Source organism: Cupressus sempervirens, chromosome 7 (genome assembly GCF_028749045.1).
Source record: "Cupressus sempervirens isolate cs-2001-9-10 chromosome 7, ASM2874904v1, whole genome shotgun sequence".
Taxonomy (NCBI): Eukaryota; Viridiplantae; Streptophyta; class Pinopsida; order Cupressales; family Cupressaceae; genus Cupressus; species Cupressus sempervirens.
The window spans coordinates 533,603,924-533,611,518 of record NC_143124.1 but is presented as its reverse complement, the minus strand read 5'-3'; positions in this window follow the sequence as shown (position 1 = coordinate 533,611,518).

Below are 7,595 nucleotides of genomic sequence, written 5' to 3'. Positions count from 1 at the left end.
ATAATTTTGTGTCTTAAGGTTTTTTATATAAGGAGGTTTATATCTTCTTCCTTTTCAAATAGAATTCACCAATTATTTTGTTAACAAGAGGGTTGAATAAATTTTGTTTATCAACCATGTGAGGTTTTTTTTATCTACCAATATGCATGAGTCAAATTGAAATTTTCAACATAACAAAATTTCTTCCTTAACATAATTGAAAACTTGAGAATTTCCTAGTTCGAAAGCATCAACATTTAAACTATTCTTCGACACACCTATACATGAAATGAAATAACACATGATACAATGCAAGGAGGTTTTCTCAATCCTTTCTCTCTATTAATTAACTTGGTTCAAGGCTCCATCGAGAAAGAACCTGTAAGAAAACCCAACATCTTTTCCAAATACATCAAAAATTAGATACTTTTTTTACACAATGTTACAATCCAATTGAATTCTCCTCTAGGTCTTTCACAAGAGGTCTTTTCCAATATCTCCAATGCACCAAGGGAACCATGAGAAAGACAAGAACTGACTCGGGGCAAAACAACATATATGATGAACAATTCAAACATGCATTCCCAACCTAATTTTGCACAATAGGTTCAACATTGAATCAAAATAGGGGGGAGGTGGATTTTCTCAATAGGAGACATCAATCACCATACCATAACATAGCCATTTGGGGGCTAAAATTCAAGAACTTCCGTTCTTCTACAAGTGCCCTTTCGAGGCCAATGCAACAAGGATTTTCATTCCTTCCCTTCTACAAGAATTCAAATTTTCATACAAGGTATGTGATGACAAGTAGGGGCCCATACACCCTACCCTCTTTCCCTCTTCTCACCATGAGAGGAGAATCTACACTATTGAGGTCCAACTAAGGCCCTTCCCCCATACTTGGCCACTTCTTCCCTATCCAAGGGTGAGTAATGCCAATACAACCCCCATGAAATCCCCTCAAAATTTCAAAGCAAAGCATAAAAATGACATCCAAGAACAAGTTAAGATTCCTCCCAAAACACCCTCAACACACATACAAGCAATACAAAGATCATCACAATGCCTTATGCATGAATCAAGCATGAACAATAAGAAGAAACATGATCAAAAGAGTGAAGAACCCTACCTTCACAAAAAGTTATGGTAAAATGACAAGGTGAGAAGATCTTATCCTTCCTTTCCTTCAATCTTTAACTTCTCTCTAAGAACTAGAGATTGGGTAACAACACCAAAACTTTTCCAAAATGCCTCCAAATATGACCCTAACTCAACTAGACTTTAGGTAACCCCAAGGTGGAGTTTGAGTCACCAACTCATGAAGGAAAAATATCAATTTTTGCAATCAACCAAAAGTAGGGTTTTTGAGTGACCCTAAAATCCAAACAAAGAAGCTAAGGGGGTGTAAAGTACTCCCAACCCCTACCCTTACCCCTAGGGTACTTAAATTTAATGATTTTAGGCCTTAAAGACTTAATAGAACCCAAACACAAGCTAGGATAATTTTAATACTATATGAAAACCTTCAAAGAAAGACAATGCAAAAATAGCACAAATTAACAAGGGGTTATGTTCCGTCTTTCCATTAGGTTTCCCAATTAAATATCCTGCACACTAATTGCACACATCAGTAATTCAAGAATCACATGCATATATGTAAATTACATATCAGGACAATCATGTAAATTTAAAATGTCCATCTTTCTAATAATCAATTGTTCATCTCATTCTACTGATATTTTGACCCTTAAAATTGCATAATCAAAGTGTTAGTTTTGCATTCATTTACTTCATCATCATACATGTTCATAAAGCATTAAATGACTAAATCAAATATGTGAAAGTAAAGCATCACTCATCATAAAATAGCATAATAATGTTCAGTGCATCAAATAATGTCCTGACATATCGAGTCCTAAGTATCAAAATAAAAAAGTATCAACTAAGCTACGATGGGTTGGGGTGAGGCCTCACACTTCCTTTCATCCTTATCATCTCTATTAGGACATCTAGCAACAATATGACCAACTTTGTTGCATGAAAAATAAATGATAGGTAATTTACCTTTCTACTTACCTCTTCCTCTTCTAAACATTTTTTCAATGAGGGATTCAAGTTCATCAATCTCATCATCAAAAATATCACTTTCAATATTTACATGTTTTGCTTTCTTCTTGTTAAGAACTAGTTGTGACTTGAAAGAAGATTCAATAGTAGAAGGTGTGTAGTTATAAAATTTAGACATCTCAAAAGTGGTAAGTCACCAATTACAACTTCTAAGGTCAAATTGTTACCTAGTGTGCATCTCATTTTTTGGATTGCAGAGACTCTAATGGCATAGATGGAGAGTAGAGTCCTCAATAACTTACTTATCACTATTCCATCTGTGATTTCTCCATTTGCACCTCGAATAGAATTAACAACCTCTTTAACTCTCGTGTAGTATTTTACTATGTTCTCACCTTCCATCATTCTTGTACCAAAAAATTTACCTCTCAAGATTTATAATTTTTCTCTTAAAACATTATCATCACCTCCCTAAATGGTCTTCAATCTGTCCTACATCTTCTTTGCACTATTAGAGTCTTCTAGGTCATCAAACTCGACATAGCTTAGGGATGAGGCAATCTCCAACATTGCTTGGTTGTGTTCTAGATTCTATTTTAGTTGTTCAGTAGTTAGAGGAGTAGTTTTTACATTTCCATATTCATTGTCCAAAAATATATAGTGGCATCACTAATATTGGATATGTACAACTTCATCAAGTTCTGTCATGAAGGAAAGCTCTCCTTGTTTAGCTTGGGTACATCTCTCTTATTAGTCATGATATTTAGCTTTAAGTATCTTTAAACTTTCCTCTATAAGCATTAAGCTCTAACACCAATTGTTAGAAATGTTTAGAATAACTAAGAGTGGGGTTGAATCAGTTACTCAAGCTCAATATGTACCACTTGAACAATTAAACAATAAACACTTCACTATTATGCGTATCCTTTTATTTCTCAGTCTATACTATAAAACTATCATAAGCATAACTTACATTACATAATGAAAGAATTATCAAATGTAAATACACAAAGCATTCATCACAATTTTGATAGTAGGATTTTATGAGGAAACCCAATTTGGGAATAATCACAAGCAACATATCACTCTTTTTCACTCTTTCAAAGTGAGCTTTGTTAGGAGCCAACCTTGTTAAAGGTTACGAAACACACTATTAAATGTGACCTGGTTAGAGGATTTCATCACCCTACTAGGAGTGGCCTTGTAAGAGGACTTTGATCATTTCATTTAGAATGTCACCTAGGTAAAGGATTTACATAGACTATTAAGTATTCAAATGAATGTTAGGTCAAACTCTATTAAAAGGATTTCAATACAAATTATTTAACTGACTAGAAAGAAAATAGGACCATTTTTTATTTGTGTGATTACAACTCACTTTTGTAGCTTCAATTTTTTGTTTGTTCCTTATGCTAGTTTACTAATAAGCCTTCTATTGACATCTCTACTCTTGATTTTCTTGGACACCCTTCAAGTAATCGATCCACTCTTCTCATTAATGCTTAAGCCTTCTACTTTAATATACTTATCAATAACAACATCATATTTGCAAGCTTTCTCTATTAGCTTCTTATTCACTCATACTCGTGTGTTTCTAATTAACCTTTCTCGGTATGTCTCTCTTTCCATACAAACTTCACACATACACACTCATGCATACACACATTGATTGTTTAACTCTGTATCTCTTTAAATAGTCAATTTTTGTTTTACTATTTTTTACATCCACTATAGATCTTAGGGTTTATAATCGGATTCAACTTGATTCACTATATCTATCCATCTTCTTGATCTTCTTCTAGAAACTTCTCTAGAATTCATATATTAGGTCTTTACCTAATCCTTGTCTTGAATTTAATGATCCAACTCATCAATTATATCTTCAACATAGTTTGCATCTTCCAAGAAATTAACTAAGTTGCCTTGATCTGATGATTTCCTTGAATTTTTTCTTATACTATCACTCAAAAATCTCTAAATTTTGGCACTCGATCACTGTAAATTTTTCTAGCTCGACATCAACTATCTTTTTTGTTCCATACTAATGCTCAATCAACACTAGATTTTCTTGACATTGACTATAGCTCGGTTGTGTTGGTCTCATATTTGTTTTGATAATTGAGTGTCAACAAACTTAAGAAATTTCTAAGTTGATGCCAAGTATAATATAGATGTCAAGCTATAGTATGTGCCAAGCCAAATATTCAACAGGTGCTAAGTTATTTAGATGCCGAGCAGATAGATAGTGTTGAGCATGTTTCAAGTATTGAGTGAAAATTGATGCCAAGAAAGACAGAGTTACTATAGGTGCCAAGCAAGACAGAGTTACTATAGGAGTCAAGCAAGATAGAATTCCTATATGTGTCGAGCATCAACAATTAATAAGTGTTGAGTAACACAAAATTAGCATAAGTGTTTGTGCCCTCACAAACTCAAATATAAACCATTTTTGAGCCAACTTATGATGAATCTTGAAGGATATAAAAGATAAGATCAAATCTATTACATTCCCTATGTAATCAAAATGCAACCAATTAGAAAAATGGAAAAATTGAGCAGGAAAGATGGATGAATCTCAATCATAGATTCATACCTAACCTTATGTCTCAAAACCTTTATAAGGAGGATGAAACCCCATAACTCAATGTCATGTGGAAGTGTATGGAATGCATGATAGAATGCTAGCAAATTTTTGAAGGAAGTGAAAAGAGTGTAAAGACTTAGAGGAAGAACAGCATTGTAGAATCAAGTTGGTCAAAATAGAGTATCAGCACTTCGAACAGAATCATATTAGATCAAGAAGGATCATATCAGAATTGATAGAGTAAGGATTTGAAGTTAATAATTGAAGATTGTAAGTTATTAGGTCAACACATTCTACTATACTTTCTAGCCATTGTATTAGGAGAATGAAAATTCTATGAAGATAGGTTGGTTTAATAGCCATGTTGTAAATCCTTTAATAGGGTGACATTCCAAGTGATTTTTTGTAAATCCTTTAGATAGGTCATTTTTAATAGGGTGTAGAGCCTTTAATAGGTCAGGCCTTTCATAGGGCAAACCATTGATGATGGTCAAACTTTGTAACCTTAACCAGTTACATATTGCTACAGTGATAAATTGTGGGTGTCATCCCCACCCCAATTTTACCTTCTCATTTTGGAGGGTTTCTGGGTGATCAAATCTTTTGTTATCTATTTTCATGTGTGTCTTTACCTTCATGTTAATTATATATGTTAGATGCATGTGATTGATTTTAGTTAAATAATTTTAGAGGTTAAAGTTTGGTACTTCTGATTCACCCCCCACCCCTCTCAAAAGTCCACTTGTAAATTCCAACAATTGGTATCAGAGTTGAGTTCTCACAAGGAGAAGCCTTACATCTTGGAGAAAAGATATAGAGTTGGAGGTCTACAAACTTGGGAAGATTGTAGAAAACCAGGAGATTGAGATACATCTCATTCTACATTCTTTGGAAGAAGCTAGGGAAGAATTGAGGAAATCCCTAAAGAGAAGAAGAGAGATTTCCATAGCTAAGAATGATACATAGTACAAGGAGATTCCAAGGAGTTTGAATCAGTAATTATAAACCTAATAGAGAAGAATAGAGCTCAAGTAGAAGAGATTAGAACTCTCAAGATTGAACAAGAATCACAAGCCATGATGCTTTGTGAAGTGACTGGATAGAAGAAAATAGCCATTGAAGATAAGGCTATGATAGAAGAAGAAAAGAGAAACCTTGCCAATAGATTGAAGGAAAAGTTAATTGAGCTTGCAAGAATTTCCAACATGCAGCTAGACACCCTAAGCTAGATAATGAATGCACATCATGAGCTAAATGTTAAGGACATTGAGATCTCCACACTAAAAATACAAAATGACTTAAGAAGAGAAAAGGAAATTGTAGAAAGCTTCAACAAACCTAATAAAGCTATCAAGTATTTTGAATAGCTACTAAAATCACCAAGATTCAGTAATGACACTTTAGGACTAGGATACACCAGCATTGAAAAAAGAGAGTCACCCAAGACTGCTAAAGAAAGAAGTGACAAAGGTAAGAACAATAAACCCACTTGTCATTTTTGTGGTAAAAAGGGAAATACCTCTAATGTGTGTAGGAGAAAGAATGCCCATCAGCATGACAAACCTAAGAATATGGGTCACTATCACAAGTGCAATAAGCAAGGTCATCAGGCACATGATTGTAGGGCTAGAACCATCAGAACACCAAGATTTGAAGGTCACTACTACAATTGCAAGAAGTATGGACATAGAGCTTTTAAGTGTAGATCAAAGCCTATGTGGACACCTAATCAACCAGCAAGGTAAAATAATCATCGACATCACTACAATTAGGACTACAACACTGGGAAAAGCAATCACTACTATCAAGAATATGGACACATCCCTGAGAATTGCATAAGAACACATTTCAGTGGAACCAAACTACATGCTTCAGTTATTTGAAGACTAGACACATCAGCAAGAATTGCCCAACAAGGTCAAAGGAACCCAACTTAGAGTTCAACAAAGAAAAAGGGAAGGTAGATGTTGAACACATCAGAGGAGAGATGAATAAAACATGGAAGAAGAAAGATGGAGGGAGCACATCCAATGGAGGGATCACTTCACCCAAAAGGTCAAGTGGTCACACTTCATCCAACTAAGCAAAAGAAGGTATGTGGAACTGATATACAAAGCTTTATCATACATCAGTTTCAAGATAAGTAAGCACTAAAAAGGATAGATCAGCATGAATTGAGATGCAAATTTAAAACTTCAAGTTTCACAAGTGTTGTCGAGTAAGAAAAGTCATCCTTAGATGCCAAGTAAAATCCTAGTGTGAGTTGAGTTGTTCACCAAAGTCACTAGAAGCCAAGTGATTAGTTGTAGATGAGTTAGTAGTGGATGTTGAGTGAAGGGATATTTGTATTGAAGTTGAGTAACAGAAATTCTAGTGTATGTCGAGTAATTTGAAATTAGTGGAAGCCAAGTGGAAAATTGTAAATGTACTAAGCATTAAATGCTATAAAACAAGGGTATATGATCACATTTTGAATCATTTTTCACCATCAAAAGAAAAGAGAAAAGATGAAAAGAGCACAGAAGGATTTCAAAGTAGAATTTCAAGCATTTGAGTAGATGTCCACATAGATTTAGCATTGTTTCAATGATTCAAGGTATTTTACTTGTGTCAAGCTATGCAGTTTCAAAATTTATTTGTGTTGAAACCATAGACTGCACAAATGGCCTCCATCTCTAGAAAACCTTAGGATAAAGAGCCGTTTGAAGTCCAATTATTATCAAATGAAGTCAAATAGCCCAATTTTTGACCTATCCCTAAATTTTCTTATAAGAATGACCCTACTAGAGCCCTATCCATAATTCCTCTAAGGTTGTAATGGTTCAAGATGTTAGGAGATGCTATAACTGTAAGATTGGTGCAATAGGAGACATGGAAATTAGGGAGGCATATGAAAAAATTGTGTGAGAATGGAGTCTTGAAAGAAGAGTTCCAAATCATTGAGAAGAAGGGCTTAACCCAT